At 38.5% G+C, this 15,302-nt stretch overlaps 1 protein-coding gene across 1 annotated transcript in view; it reads left to right on the top strand.

The window, feature by feature from the left end:
* Positions 1–1,574: 1,574 nt before the first annotated feature.
* The window catches only part of zbtb7b (zinc finger and BTB domain containing 7B), a 29,429-nt gene continuing 15,701 nt past the window's right edge, over positions 1,575–15,302 (top strand). The window contains exons 1-2 of the mRNA XM_014994087.2: positions 1,575–2,191; positions 6,838–6,939. The gene's annotated coding sequence lies outside the window, so the exon portion shown is untranslated. The remainder of the gene's footprint in view (positions 2,192–6,837; positions 6,940–15,302) is intronic.

Here is a 15,302-nt window from a genome sequence, read left to right as displayed (position 1 = left end):
TATATTAGTTGTACTTTAGAAATATTACTTTGAAGTAACTGAAGTTTTGGCACCTCTCACAAGGAGAACAGGCAAACTGCATGCAGAAAGAAGTCACAATGTAACCCCGCAAAACGTTTCTATTTTTATACAACTGGGAATCACCAGTGAGCGCATATTGATCATGTTTTATAGCTAATTAGATGGTAGAAACCTCTCAGGTAGAAGCTGAAACACACTGAATCAGATGATCAAAACAGAACTCACTGAAGAAATTAACCAATTTACTGCAGGTTATCCTCTTGAATCATTGCTTCAGTCAGAATAATTAAAGTTACTCAAACAAGGAAGTCTTCTGCTGTAATGATTTTGACAAGGAAATTATGAAATAATATGCATCTTACACCAAATTTATTTAAAAATGGATAGCCACATTTTTTTCATATAAATAAAAATCTGAAAACTGTAGTGTTCATTTGTTCTCAACCCCTTTTATTCAAATATCCCTCAATAAAATGCAGTGCAACAAATTATCTTCAAAAGTAGCCAAATTAGAGTGTGGAAACCTTGCACACCTGCTCCGTGAGAGCAACAGGTGTTTGTTAGAAAACAATAGTTCACTGTGACGAAACATCCCAGGTACAATGTGTCCTCAAGACTGGGACCAGTTACGCTCTCCACAGATCTCAACTTTATGAATAGAAAGTAATTCCTGAAAATACATAATTTTCCACAAGCTATGCAGGGGACACAGCAAAACTGAACTTATTAACGTAAATGCAAAACAAACACTGCACACTAAACACACCACGCTTTTCAAGACAGTGAAGCTGACTGGAGGTGAATGGAGGTAAATAAAGAACAATCCTGGAAAACAGTCAGACATATACAGGTCTGGAAAAAAATTAAAAGAACATTTAAAATGATCAGTTTCTCTGATTTTACCTTTTGTAGGTATATGTCTGAGAAAATTTTACATTGTTTTTTTATTCTATGAACTATTGACAACATGACTCCGAAATGCCAAGCAGAAATGTGGTTTTTATCTGCAGAAGATGAGACATGGTCATAATAACAAAAAAAGATGCTGTGCTTTCTGACCTCAAATAATGCAAAGAAACGATACTCATGCTTTAAGTCAGGAAGAGTTAAGAAATCAATATTCGGTGGAATAACTGGGAGGTTTCAATGGAGTTCAGTGCAGTGGACTCTTCATTTTTTTCCTTATGTGTACACACACACACTATAGAGTGTATACAGACATACCATATTTAGGTGTTTCGCTTTGTGTATTTCGTTTTTCTATGAGCTTCTTTTGCTATATGCAAATGAGAAGTCTCAATTTTATGCAAATGTAATGAACAATAAAAACATCTTGTAATAGATGTGACTCTCTCAGCACTCTGCTGTTTCCTTTTTTTAAGTGATTCATAAAAAAGTCATGCCCTTTGAGCCTCCACACTGGATATGATACATCCTCTGTGCGAGTTTCATTTATCACGGTACAGTTTCCTTTTTACATGACTGATCTGCAAGGCGCATGGAGCTCTAACTCTCTATCCATGGTCACCGCCAGATGGTTTCTGGGTCGGGAAACAGCTGAGTCATGAGTTTATTAATTCTGTTTCGACTGAAAATGCTTTTGCATCTGACAGGTAAGCTGGTGGCAGATATCCCTCAATCCGCTTTCACTGCCCACCTCTGCGCAGATATGCCCAGGAGGAGGAGGAGGAGGAGGAGCCCACCTCTCTCCGACAGGCACTGCTTCGGTCCTATCGGACCTCGGCCGGACCCCTCCCCGTGTGCCCTGCCCACCCCGGCGGTCTCCTCTCCCAGCCCTGCCAGAGCCAATCCGGCGACCGGGTGTAATAAGTAGGACAAGCCGCTTCCTGGTTCTCAGAAAGGAGGAGCTGGGAGACGGAGTGGGCGAGCGGAGGCAGAGCACCGTGGGGGGGTCAGAGCGCCAGAGAGCCGGCGGTCCGCAGAGACAGCAGGACAGGAGGCAAGAGAGAGGACATTTGGGGAGGAATAAAGCCCCTACCGTGCGCTGAAGCGAGGACGGAGTCTACATTTAAGAAGACAAGCGCTGGGAGGATTTAAAAAAGGGGAATTTAAAGCTCTAAGAAGTCGTCAGGGTGGGACGGAATAATCCAGGAAGTGTCGGTCAGGTGGGAGGCGACGAGTTGGGGACAGGTGACACACCGGCACTCAGGTAACCGCTTCTCCTGGTTCCTCTCGAAATGACATAAAACTACAAAACATAATAATTAAAAATGAGTTATTAGTCCGCTTTAGTCATAGCGAGAATAAACCTCCCACTTCTTCTTTAGCAAGGTGACAGAAGTGACTGCTCTTCTCACCGATAAATTCTCTGTCGACATCATTTTGTTCTTTTTCACCTTTTAAACTAAAGGAAATGAAATATTTCTGCCGGTGAGGCTGTGAGAGATGAGCGCTTCGCGTTCAGGTGAGACAGGCAGAGGAGCGGGGTCGGCGGGTACATTTCTGAACACCGGGCTGCTAATTATAGCCGAGAACACCGGCTGACATCCAAAACCTAACCTGCTCTCACGCACATCCACCTGGACGCGCGCAGTCCACTAGATATGTATGGCAAGACATTAGTGGCAAATGTTGGCGCTTTTCCAGGAAGGGAAATGATGCAAAAATATATTTTTAAATCTGTTCTTTGTAACATTTTGAAGCTTTTTTTTTTTTATCCTGTCATTGAATGACTTTTTAAACCTCAGCTTACACCACTTTACCTGCTGTTTCTGAACTGCATAAAAGTGGTGTTCAATAATGAACTTGAACAACTTTTAATAAGTCAAGATGCTGTAATAGTTGATGGATTTCCCACCTGAAAACCCTCCAGAATGCCCTGTTTTTTTCCCCCAGCAAATGGTGCTTTGAACACCTGTTATGACTGGCAAAAGACATGTTTTATATGGTTATTGAATTCCTGCTTATAAGCCAAACGTTGATTAAGTCTAGATGGTTTAAAAGTCATCCGAGATCTCATCAGAAGAGTTGGGATGCCATAAAAGTTGGTGGGGAAACTTTCTGGGATGCAGTATTTTGTGCCAGTGAACGTTATTTTCTAACACCTGTTTATGACCGGTAAAATAACCTGATGTTTTATTTGATCACTGAGGTTCGATTTTACACCGAGCAATGGTTTTTTTTTTTTTTTTTTCTGAACGGTGTTCAGTGACCACAAACATGCTGTTATTTCGCATAGTGCATGTAGTTGGAGACCAAACCTAACTCTTTCCGGGTTGAACATAATGTTCTTTCTGGTTGGTTCATGCACAAACCTTTCCAGTTCCCTTCCAGTTTATAAGAAGAATATATAACTTATTGTAGTTTGTGTTTAAGGTGGAGTAAAGATTAGAAGTTATTCGTTATGAATAGGAAAAAAAGACCAAGAACGCTGGAGTCTACGTAAATTGCTAACTTTGATTGCTAACTTTACATCATCCAGGTTCCTGCTTCCCTATCAGGACACTTGACCTGAAAACCAGTGTGTGCTGAATTTTATCATCTGCACCTGCCCTTTGCAGTAGACCAGGGATTAATGTGAGCACCACAACAAGACTCCCATTCAAAGGGTGGTGCCAGAGACATTGCCCTTAAAGAAAACCGTGAGTCAGATCATTGGCATTTGAAGAAACAGATTATGATTTCTGTTTTGTAAGAAAGCCATCTCTCAGGGATTTTCTGTCAAAAAAATTGCTTTATTCCTTTATTTCTGATCACAATATACAAGTCGTAAAACTTGTGCATCTCCTAGCAAAGCGCTGTTTTAACTCTTCCAGAATTAATAGAATAGACGTGTGTCTATCTTTGTCCGTGTTGTTTGAATTCATTTATTTAATAACAACTTTTACACAATTTCTTTAGCTGACAGGTTGGCTAATATTTGTCCGTATTGGCTTGCCATAGGTCTGCTGGATTTAGCATTCTGTGCCAATAAAAGATCTCCCAACAGTGGTCTGTTAATCATCATCATCATCATCATTATCATCATCATCCCCAAGGCGCACCCAGTGTTTTATTTTAATCCTGACCCAATCCTGTGTTACAGCAGGATACATGCTCAGGCTGTAATGTTAGGTTAAGGCTTCTGCCTGCCACACTGGGTGGGGAGAAGACTGTCAAGCCAGTGGGCTTGTGTGTGTGTGTGTGTGTGCGTGTGTGTGTTCATTATAGAGGTAGATGTGTTGCTGACTCGCCCCTCTGACAGACCGGCCTGACTAGCTCAACTCGTTTGGGTTTGGTTTCCTCATCTTGGCCGCAGCCTGTCGTTTAAATCTTTAGGCCTTCATGCTGGGAAATTATCGCTTCCACTTGTGAGTAAAACTGAAATTTGGAAAGGGGGGGGGGAGGGAGAAGAAGAAGAAAGAAATCACCATTCATTATCATGTAGCAGAACTTTTCAGAACTGACACACGCTCAGGATTTTGCAACAAATTCTTAACACCGGCTTTGTTAAGCCAGCAAACATTTATGTGCAACCCAACTAGACGGTTGTGTTTCATCCCTCACCTCCGGTGTCCTGATCTGACTCCGTCACGCTTTTCTGTCTGCAGGCCTGCTTGCTTCACATGCTTATTTACACTTTGCTAGGCATTGGCCAAAATGAGACTCTCACTGTATGAAAACCTGGAGAAAATATTAAAGGGTCACTGATCAGAATTGTCTCTTATCTTTGATCTGCATGTCAAATACTGAAAAATCTTACTTTTTTGCTGTTCATTAAATGCATTGGAACTAAAAACGCCAACAGAAGTGAGTGAAACATTATGCAGTTTGATAAAAGCAGATCAAGTTTCAATGCACAAACAACATTACTTCATTTTCTGTTGGATCCCAAACTACTGCCTCCAAGAAAACAGCTGCAGCAAAGTTTTTCCTCTTTCTATATGTCATAGCCCTGAGGAAATCTGAGTTGTCAGATCAGGCTGTAAAAAGAAAAAGTTGCCATCAGCCAGGAAAAACTCAATCCTTGCATCAACCAGTAAAATAAAAATAAAAAATACATTTAATTTTACAATTGCACGATTGTGAGGAAAGGCTGATTTGCACCTGCAGCAGTCATTAGGTTGTACAGATGTATGTAGAACATAAGAACAACATTACTCATGTTGCTGCTAAAATAAATTATTAATAATTGCAGTTATATGAATGTTTGACATTCATTATTGTTATTTTAGTTTTGCAACATAGAAACGTAGACTAAATGTAACCGGATCCTTTTTGCGTTGTGCAGGTTATTGAGTGATCAGGCCGCGACACGATTCGTCTTTAAAATGGGTGATTTCTCGATTTATTTTGACGAGAACAACATACAGAAAACAACCGTGTTAAAGGCTGCCCGCTCCAAGTCCTACACAAAACAAAAGTACAGAACAAAAATGAACTTAATAGATCTATAAATAAACTGAATGTATTTAGATGAAAAATAAACGGCACACACCTCTCCTGCAGGACAACATGACAAAAGGGGAGGGTCTAAGGGGTGTGAACAATTTAAAGACAATACCACAGAAGAAGAAATAAAAAGGAGGGGCTTCCGATCTTAAAGTAACACGGTTAAAACAATGACAGAGTTGTTTCAGTCAGATAACGAACAGTACAAATAACCAAAAAAACAAACATTTTGTGTAATTATAACAAAAGAGAAATACAACCAGGTTACATAAACAACCAATAAACTCAGCAAAAATGAGTAAAAAGGTTTGGGGCAAAATATAATCCTTTTTTTTATCAATACAAGTGTAACAAGATGATATTAAATTAAATAGACAAAGTGTTTGCTTGTGCAACTAGCCTGCAGTTGGCTATTCAAAATTTCTCGCCTCCTTTTTTCCAACATCGTTACTACAGTCAATTTACAAAACTCTTAATTTGCACTTTGACCCAGCAGCACTTTGTTGATCCTTTCTAATTCATGTTGTTTAGATGTGTTTTTATGCGCAACATGTATTTTACTCTGACTTTACTGATATCACGTTTTACTACGCCTGTAAAAACTAATCTCCTCTTTAGTGGAAACTAAAAACTCTTGGAATAAAAAAAGCTTTCTGAATTATAGTTGTTTTGTTAGTTTTTGTACAAAAACAAACAGAATTACTGTAATTTGAGTGGAGCTCCTTTAGTTTCCACACAATGACGTTCCGTCTTGTTCCAAGTAGCTGAATTTGTTGTTTTTTGTGAGTGAGAAAAGAGTGCAGCGGCCCTCTTCAGGCAGTTAATTGGTAATAACAAGCGAGGGAGGAGCAATGCTGCCGTACTGTATGCTCTGTATAGCCAAAGAAAACCCTTATTCTGCCTTTTTTGCAGTTTTGAAACCATAACTTTTTAGGTCAGTACCCTGCAAACCTTGATACCAGTAACTGGTCTGTGTCTAATCTGCATAAACATGCTCGTCTTTCATTTCGATGGTTTCTCAGAGATTTGTAAACATCAGGAAAATATAAATGCTGACCACGGGCCAGCAGTTCGGTGTGGCGTGTAAGAATCGTGTTCGTCTGTGCGTCTGTGTGGGCTTTCCTGACCCGACCTGCAGCAGGAGGGCTTCTTCGAGAAAGAAGTCAAAAGAGGAAGCAGCCGGTTTCTATCAGTTTTTTTCTGTTCTTTGAGAACCACCCTTCATGCTCCAGATTAATGTGATATATCATATGATAGTGTGTGGGTGTGCATGTGAATCTATTTGCATCTTTGCAAACTTCAACATGTTTCATTTCTAGTTTTTGTGACATAATGTCTCCGTTAGGACAGACACTCAACTTCCACCAGTTCTGGATAATCAACATTTGTTATCATTTTCACTTTATTCCTTTTGCTTCCCTGTAGGTTTGTGATCTCTGGCCTCTCGGTGAAGGACAAAGGAGGAAGGGACAGCAGTGTGAGAGACTGACAGCAGGCAGCATCGTCTCCGGGGTTTATGGACTGGAGGTAAGAACGTTTTCAAGGACTTAAATTCTGCCTTTTTGGCAGTTTTTGTAAAACTTTGTCTTTGAGGTTTGGGGACGTTTAATGGGGTAAATATTACTCCCCCAGGCTTTGAACGAAATGTCATACTCATGTTTATAACCTTTCTGACATGACTGCATGGTGGTTTTGTGGCCACATGACACAGCAGGAGTGCAATAAACTTGTGATATGTCAAGGGAGTTAATTTTTTCCAGCACAAAAAGCTTAATTACAACTTGTTTCCACTTTATCGCCTCTGCTTTCTTAAGATAAAGATGAAGGATACAATAATTGAGGATGTTTTGTGTTTTTTTTCTCTGTGGGGAAAGAAAAATTGCCCAGTGATTCAAACCCAAAAAGCCAAATTCCAAGAAACCTGCCTCCTCCACTGGGGCAGGACTTTTTAAATAATAGGGAACTCCAGTCATTTCCCGTTTCTTCTTTTCTTTTCCTTGGAACCAGTTTCTAGTTGATGCCCAGACAGTTTGGTATAACTGGAGTTGAAATGGAGGGATAAACTGTTAAATTTGCGGCTAAATAGAGCTTTCAGGGCTTTTTTTTTTGTTCACTTGTGGAAAGCCATTACGATCTTTTATGAGCTCGATCTCCACTCACTCGTCCAAAGTTTAATGTTGCAGTTTTGTGGTTATGTCAAATGTACTTTGAATTGTAAACAGTCTGAATATAAGGAAAACTCGGTATTCTCATGCAGAGTCTCATCAAAACCAGCATGTTTTCAGTATGACTGCTGCTGACGGTGTTACTGGGGTAATTAAAAGGCTTTACCTTTTAATTAAAAGGCTTTACCTTTTAATTAAAACATTTATCGTCACTTATCTTCTGCCTGCGCATTCATAAAGTTTTGATTGAAAGCTGAGGGATGAATACGTCTGAGAAAATGATCACAGCTGAATAAACAGCATGAACAAGCTGTCAAAGACAAAAAATACAACAGCTGGATTGATGTAAAGGAACTTTTCAGTTGAGGGTATTTCATTTTTGACATATAAACTTTACATGAAGCTTAAATTTTAAAGCTTTTCTAGTCTAAAATTGACTTTTCCATAGTAAAACGTTTGTTTTAGATGATATCCTTACGATGGTGCTTTCTACACTGACTGAAAAGTCAGAATATTCATATTCGTAGTCCAGAAAAAAATCAACTGGATCATCTCCTAAGGCTGGAAGACCAACTTCAAACATCAAAGGTTGCTTAGCAAGCCTAAAATCAAAATCCAATATGGCTTCTCCTTGTATAAATTTAGAAATAAATGCACTGACATTGAACTGCAGTTTATTAAATCACCATCTGATGGTTAACATGTTGAGTTTGGATGCATAAAAAGCAGAGAAAAACATTTTGACTGGTTTTGATCTTGGAACAAGTCCAATCAGTTCCCACTGGTTTCCAACTGGGAACTGATGGACACAAAAATAAAACTCTATGCTTCACCCAGTTAACTTTCTCACAGTTTGCCGTTTGCTTTGGTTGGACCAAACGTGTTATTACAGTAGATTGTAGTACAAGAACACTGGCAGACTTGACTAAAAGAGAAATTGTAGACATTTAGAGAGTTTTATGTGAGGCAGCATCAGTTTAGGAAAACAATTTATTGATTTATTGATACATCTGATTATCAGAATGCATGATGTTTAAATGGGTCAGTCCTTATTCTCCTCTTTTGTTTCATTTCATTGGTTTCTTCATCACTTTCTCTGAACTTTTGCATCTTGGTTTCTTCTTTTGGTGACTAAAGATCCAAATCAAATGTGAGAATAAAAGATTCTCACAGTATAAAAAATCTTTTTTATGTTGTATATTTGCTGTGCAAACTTTGAGGTTTTACATGTTACACCTCTAACATTTAAGAAGAAAGGAGTGATAGTACAAGTATATTTATGAAGATGAGTTGACGTTCTGTGGCCAAAACCTGAAGATTATCATCCAGGTGACACACAAATATATTTATATTTCTAAAGAATCAAGAGTTTTCACTTAATCCTTCCTCAATAGTTATTAATCATATGATCAATCATGTGATCATGTTTTCAGAGTTATTGTACAAAAGATTTTCTGGGGGAAAGGTTTTTGGAGTCTAATGATGACGTTGCACTAAAACGGTGTCACTTTTTATCATGTGGGGAAAAACTGTTAAATTAAAAATGGAAACTAATTTTATTGTAATTTTTCTATAAAATATCAGCACATAATATTTTACTGAAGATGAAGCATCTTGATTTATAAGAAAAATGAGTTGTAAAACAGTCCAGAATATGTTTGCCTTTTTAAAAGAAAGACAATTAGATAACTCTACTTTCCAATATTCTTAGTTTTTAAAAGAGTTTTTAGATTATTGTGATCCTGTTCACTATCAGAAAAGCAAAGAACATGTCAGATAAGCTGCAGATATTTGGTGCATTTAGTTTTGCATTTTCCCTTTTTAAGATTTGCAGTCATTAAAAATCCTGCCAGGAATAATAATAATAATAATAATAATAATAATAATAATAATAATAATAATAATAATAATAATAAAACAATTGAGATTGGAGGCGTTCTTGAGCCAAGAATAAGAATGTTTTTCTTGTTCAATGCTGATTTACATTCTGCATGTACCTGATGCTGTTTCATATCAGGAAGTGATAATAAATGTTCAAGTTTAAGCACAAAATCAGCAAACCCAAAGACACCTGGCAGGTTTAGTAGTTTTACCTACTTCTTGGTCGTACCATGAAAAGCAGCACCATTCCAACAACTTTCATGATCCGTCAGCATAAATATAAACCTGATAACATTTAATTAAAAAATGCAAGCAGCCCTCGCCTTCTTTTCCCCTCCATCCCTCCTGGTTTTCATGCCTCCGGTTGCAAACAGACGGAGATAATCTGAAATCCATTTGCGCTCGTTTATCAGGGGGAACACTTAGTTCAGAGCTCCACCAGCTTCCCTGATATTGACGTTATTATCGAGGTCGTTGCGCATTCTTTGCTTCTCTGGCATCGTTTACACCACAAACACTTTGTGGTGGTCAAACTTTGATAAACGCCGGGAGGGAGGAGCTTCCTGGAGACATCGCCGTCCTTGGAACAAAATATGAGCTGAATAAAGTGGTCAAGCAGTTGAATATTTTATAGGCAACCTGGAAGTTAACTCCTCTGTGGTTTGCTGGCTGCAGTCGCTCTATAACTCCAGCTGGCATTAGAAGAAAAAGAAGAAGAAAATGTTTACAGTTTCATTTTTTTGTTGGTTAATTTGCTTATTAGAGATTTTGATGTCCTGTGTTGTTGATCGTAATATAAATACATAAGGAAATAATCTAATGGATGGGCTAATACATTAAACATTTTTGACATATTATATTTTATTTATACAAATAAATGTTTTAATTATGATATTTTCTAAAAAAAAAAAAAAAACTCAAATCCTATAAAATAAATTTGACTGAGGCATGTTTGAATTATGCTGTTCTTTATTTGTTTAATCAGTACACTCTTCAAAATAGGAAAGACAAGAAAACATGGCATTGACATAAAGCAGTGTGAGATTTATTCTTCCGGAATAAAGCACCAGATTATTAGAGCTGCCAACGCAGCTCAATCTGAAAAGAATTACAACAAATATGCAAATTATTTAATAATTATATAAATTCCTCCTAGAAATCTTTATGTAGATGCCTGAATTTTAATATTTTTGTGCTAAATTTCAGAGAAAAAAATGCTTTTAATTAAAATGTATGAAAGTATGGAGTTTTATGTACAATATATAGCAATTTTTACATTTAGTAGTTTGTTAAATTGTTTCTGATTGGTGTGTTTGTGCATTAAGAAAACAATGTTAAAGACACTTTTTAAAATATCATCTTTTGAGCCTTTTCAGCTGGAACAGCTTTTTTAGGGGTTTCTCTTCACAGAGCAGAAAACCAAAAATATTCAGTGCAATAAGCAATTAGAAACTATCAGTACATTTAATTGGCATTAATTTTATACTTTCATTCTATTGAGATTAAAACAATAAACATGTATAACATCATTGTAGTTGTATTTTGCTATATTAGCAATTTTTGCTTTGTTTTGAATGTAAATCATGTTAATATTTTTAATTTAAAAAAAATTGGGTGTAACACCTTGATACTCTGATACAGTAATTAGTTTTGCGACTCTTTCAGTGTAAATCTCTAAGAGATGCGGCTTTATTTCGGTATAAACCCGTTTTAACTCAGCAGACTGACTTGTGTCGACCTGATCTGTAAGGAGTCCAGAGTCTGAAAGGAGGATCTGTTTTTGTTCCAGCGTTTCCTAAGATCTTCGTTCAGGTTTGATTTCTTTCGTTTGTTTCTGTCGTGGGCAAACTTGCGTGACGGCTCATGTGACCGTGGCCTCGCTGCACTGGTGACAGCCATGTGTCCGTGAACCGGTGGATAGAGGGAAGTGACATATTGAGTGGTCTGTCAGGACACGCGCAGCCGTGCATGTATGCACACATGCATGCATGCATACATGCACATGGTTCCAGGAACTGCTTTAATTAGGGCATGTGAGGCCTTATAAATTCCCCCTTTTCAGACCTGGGTCTTTCAGTTTCACACGAACCAAGTGAGTGGGAGGAAGGTGGGGAGAGACGAGAGAGAGAGGAGGAGGAGGAGGAAGAGAATGGGAGTTTTTTTCTTTTTGTTTCTCCCCCCCCATCATGGTCTTGTGTTGTAGTTGCTCCTGTCGTTCTGAGAATATCTCTAGTATTACTCTGAACTGTATTCATGCGAAAATAATGAGAAATTACACCTCGGCGCTCAGGCTGATGCATCATCGTTTACATGAGGGTCACGGCGGTTCATTGGTGGTTTGATGTGATGGCACCTTCCCTGTTAGGCCGCTGCAGGAACTTCTCATGTCTTTCCCGCCTTCGTTTTAAACCTTATTAATAAGTTGAGGCCTGGAATCCTGAACAACTTGGCCGCCCTTGTCGGTTGTTTCTCCACACTGAAACTGTAATAACTCAGGGATGACTACACGCTGTCCGTAATCCAGGCTGCTGCTGCTGCTGCTGTCGTCGTCGAGTCTTGCCCCCACTCGTTCTGTGTCAATAGAGGAAGTTCTGTATCTGCCATTTCCTCTTTTCAGTCATGAGTTTCTGTAACATTTGACAGCCCTCCCTTGCTCTCGACCACCAGCCTCGCAGCCCACGCCACCGAAGGGTTAACCAAGCAGGCAGGTGGCCTCGGCTCTCTGTCGTCTTCTTCTTCTTGCAAAGCGTCAGAGAAATGGAGACTCGAGAAAACGGCTACACAGGCTGAAGGAGTGGCAGTGATTCAGCTCTTCTAGTAACACTGCAATTGTTTCTGTACACACTGAGCGGGCGGTTATCATAAATAGGTACAGTGAGACAACACTTCAGGGAAAGTGAGAATAAACACCCAAACATGAGCAGGCAAAAGGGACTCGGCGCTGCTGAAAGTGACCCCTTTCATGTGTGTCGCTCAGAGGGGGAACTCCAGCAGCAGACGGAGGCTTGTATTCCAGAGGGGCTGCTTGTTATCCCTTCATGGAAAAAAGATTGAATCGTCTTTTGTTAATGTTTAAAAACAAATCAATTATTTATGTGAAATAACATGCAACTTATTTGTTTGCTTCTTGAAAAACACGGTTGGAGCCAGCCAGTGCAAAAAGAGCCAGGAGCTTTTTATTTAAATCAGACTTCTTCTGGTTTAGGTCGGCTACAAAAAATTATATTTGTCAAAATAATAAGACAAGTGTAGAGATTACTTTTTAAATATTTTGGTTTTACATACACAAATGTGTTTATGCCTTTGAACTCTTTGGAAAAGTCCAGTTGATATCAACATATTTGAGTTTGAGACACACCTGTGGGTGTAATTAAAGGCCACACCTTGAACACTGCGTCCCTGCGTCACATTCTGAGAAAGAAACCAGCAAAGTTGGGTTCCTTCTAGATGCCAGTTTCTAGATGCCCGCGTTCCAGAGACAAGCGTAGTTTAGTTTGAGATGTGCAAATATAAAATAAGATTAAAACCTGAATATGCTGCTAAGAATTTGTCATTAACCGCAGAAAAGAGCCACTCAGCACTCCAGGCCAAAAGCCTTACATTTTGAAGAACCGAGCTGCTGTGTTACAAAACTGAAATTAAAGTGTTTGCTTAGATTATCGCTACATTTGGAGGAAAAAGTGTGAAGCAAGTCAAAGAACATCTGAACTGGGAAGCAACGGGATTAAAGCAGCATGTTGTGATTATTCCTCACCGCAGGAGAGACTAGTACACTTTACTAAACACAGATTATGATAACGACCTCAAACATGCAGCTAAATTTAATATGGATGAGAAAGTCATTGATCTCAGCCTGACAGGAAGTTTCTGATTAGAGCTCAAAAGCAATGTGACCTACAGATGTGACCCAGTTTCACCAGTTCTGACAGGAGGAATGGGCCACAATCCCAGCAATGTATGTAATATAAGCTGCACTCCTTCCAAATATTTAGGAAATGCATGCAACCTTTTAGATTTGTAGGTTGTAAAAGAAAAATCTCAAGATTCTCAGTTATTTTTGTATTTATCAAATACAAAAATTTGAAAATTTAAAACTCAGCTGACCTAAAACAGGAAATCTTCAGTTTGATTTATGGTCAGGCAGCAATTAAAAATGATTGTTGGTGTATCTGACATCTGGTTTCAACTTTACATGCTCCTGGCGTTTTAAAGGAAGAAAAACTGAACAATAAACAGTTTTGATTTGTCCAGCCCTTCCACTGAGATTAACGCTGGTGCTTTACCAGCAGCATGACTCTAAAACCTCTTCCTAAATTTGCTCTGATGCGTTTAGTTGCCTGTAAGTGAAGTAGTGAAGTAGAAACGGACAACACTCCTCCACTTCTCATTCTGTGCAGCTGATTTGTCAGGAAGTTGACACATCTTTCCCTCATCTCCTCTAGTTGCATTCTTCTCTCTCTCTCTGTTTCTCTCTCTCTCTGTTTCTCTCTTTCTCTCCTTTCTGTTTCTACCTGTCGGGAAGGGATTGTTGCTCTTCTGCTTTAACTTTTCCTCTGAGACGTTTCTACGTGTTGTTTGCTTTAATCTTTCCATCTGCTCTCGTGGTCGACCATCTTCACTGAGCACAGGAAGAGGAAACTGATCAGGATCAGTTAGTTTTGCGACACTGCTGTGTGTTTCTGTGTGTGTCCAGTACTTTTGCAAGCTCTTCCTTTTTAAAGTGAGAGGCTGTTTGTGCAGGAGCACTGCTGCTGTTCAGATCCTCCCTTTGATGTGGCAACTTTAAATACAGGATGCACACTTATAAACTCGCACTTTGTGTTTTTGTTCTTGTCGTCTGCCCTGAACGCTAAAAGGTTTGTTGAAGACCCAGGAAAACCGACATAAAAGGAGCTACAAAGCGCAGAAAAATCACTTTATTCGTCTTATTTTACAAATCATTGTTTTAAAGAAATATATCGCTCAAATCGTACACATGAATTGTTAATGCACCTTTCATGTTGCCTTCATAAAAACCCCCACATGCTCTTCGACACCCACTCTACCTGAACTTCATAACACACACAAGGATCGACACTCATCTCGACTCTCGGTACTGAGAAAAAAGCACCAAAATAACTTTTTATGCTAACTTTCTGAAGATATCATCAAAAAGGTTTTCATTTTAGCTTGGAAATTATTTTGCAGTTGCAATTTGTTGTGCTGCACAGTTCAACTGCAGAGCATTAAAAGCCAAATAAATAAAAAAAAGCTACACTAACGTGTTGAATAGTCTAGCAAATATAAATAAAGCTACAATATTCAGTCACATTCGACACGTTTTCTGGAAGGATGTTAAAAAATACAAGAAAATTAGTCATCTAGTCTCTTTTAACGTGACGTTACAGTTTTGTTTTGCTCAGTTATGGACCCACAAACAAAACCTCTGGGTGATAAAGCAGCACTAACCAACACTCTGAGAAAAGGGGATCAAATTGAAGAAATCTCCTCTTTTAGAGGTTCATCAACACTACTAATACAAATTATTGTTTTTATACGACAAAAAACATTTTTAGATTGTAAAATCCAACTGGGGTTGATGTATTTTAAACAAACATCTTTGTTTTTTTCTTTAACTCTAAACTTAGTACACTAATTCCACCTTACATGACATATTAATCATGTTTTGCATATATATAAATTACACTTGGGAGCCGACACTCTATGGGGCCCTGCAGTATTCATGTAGAATAAATGTTACATTTTTATTTTGCACTTAAGTTCATCTGAGTGTCAAAAAACCTTTTAATTAAAAATGTGTGACTTTATATTTAGACGCAGAGGTCTAAATATAATATTACAGCA

Source organism: Poecilia mexicana, unplaced genomic scaffold, assembly GCF_051168715.1.
Source record: "Poecilia mexicana isolate PSO_F unplaced genomic scaffold, ASM5116871v1 scaffold_16, whole genome shotgun sequence".
In the NCBI taxonomy this organism is placed as follows: Eukaryota; Metazoa; Chordata; class Actinopteri; order Cyprinodontiformes; family Poeciliidae; genus Poecilia; species Poecilia mexicana.
Note: the sequence above shows the minus strand (reverse complement) of the source record. Positions and strands in the feature narration are given on the sequence as shown.